The sequence below is a fragment of the Ipomoea triloba genome, chromosome 16 (assembly GCF_003576645.1).
Source record: "Ipomoea triloba cultivar NCNSP0323 chromosome 16, ASM357664v1".
NCBI lineage: Eukaryota > Viridiplantae > Streptophyta > Magnoliopsida > Solanales > Convolvulaceae > Ipomoea > Ipomoea triloba.
The window spans coordinates 14,217,304-14,218,227 of NC_044931.1; the positions used below are offsets into that span (position 1 = coordinate 14,217,304).

Below are 924 nucleotides of genomic sequence, written 5' to 3' on the forward strand. Positions count from 1 at the left end.
GGTGGGGGATGCAACACGAGGACTTCCCAGGGGGTCACCCATCCTAGTACTACTCTCGCCCAAGCACGCTTAACTTCGGAGTTCTGATGGGATCCGGTGCATTAGTGCTGGTATGATCGCATCCGTCACGTACTGCGCGCAAAATGTACTTGACCCTCTCTCTCCGCGCAACTTCTCTCGCCCCAGGGGGTCACCCATCCTAGTACTACTCTCGCCCAAGCACGCTTAACTTCGGAGTTCTGATGGGATCCGGTGCATTAGTGCTGGTATGATCGCATCCGTCACGTACTGCGCGCAAAATGTACTTGACCCTCTCTCTCCGCGCAACTTCTCTCGCTTAGCGGTTTAGCGGTTTAAAAGGATAGTACCCTTAGCGAGCGGTTTAAAAGAAAGATTAAAAAGAGGGTGGGGGATGCAACACGAGGACTTCCCAGGGGGTCACCCATCCTAGTACTACTCTCGCCCAAGCACGCTTCACTTCGGAGTTCTGATGGGATCCGGTGCATTTAGTGCTGGTATGATCGCATCCGTCACGTACTGCGCGCAAATGTACTTGACCCTCTCTCTCCGCGCAACTTCTCTCGCTTAGCGGTTTAGCGGTTTAAAAGGATAGTACCCTTAGCGAGCGGTCCAGCGGTTTAAAAGAAAGATTAAAAAGAGGGTGGGGGATGCAACACGAGGACTTCCCAGGGGGTCACCCATCCTAGTACTACTCTCGCCCAAGCACGCTTATCTTCGGAGTTCTGATGGGATCCGGGGCATTAGTGCTGGTATGATCGCATCCGTCACATACTGCGCGCAAAATGTACTTGACCCTCTCTCTCCGCGCAACTTCTCTCGCTTAGCGGTTTAGCGGTTTAAAAGGATAGTACCCTTAGCGAGCGGTCCAGCGGTTTAAAAGAAAGATTAAAAAGAGGGTGGGGG

The 924-nt window shown here is 52.8% G+C and overlaps 3 non-coding genes and 1 pseudogene across 3 annotated transcripts; all 4 read right to left on the reverse strand.

Moving 5' to 3' along the window:
• Positions 1-5: 5 nt before the first annotated feature.
• On the reverse strand, positions 6-124 carry LOC116008047. The gene has a single exon (XR_004095450.1). It is a non-coding gene; the product is annotated as a 5S ribosomal RNA (ribosomal RNA).
• A 36-nt stretch (positions 125-160) lies between these two features.
• Positions 161-280, reverse strand: LOC116009034 (annotated as a pseudogene).
• A 129-nt stretch (positions 281-409) lies between these two features.
• LOC116008349 lies at positions 410-529 on the reverse strand. Its single transcript, XR_004095737.1, has one exon. It is a non-coding gene; the product is annotated as a 5S ribosomal RNA (ribosomal RNA).
• A 136-nt stretch (positions 530-665) lies between these two features.
• On the reverse strand, positions 666-784 carry LOC116008307. Its single transcript, XR_004095698.1, has one exon. It is a non-coding gene; the product is annotated as a 5S ribosomal RNA (ribosomal RNA).
• Positions 785-924: the final 140 nt, after the last annotated feature.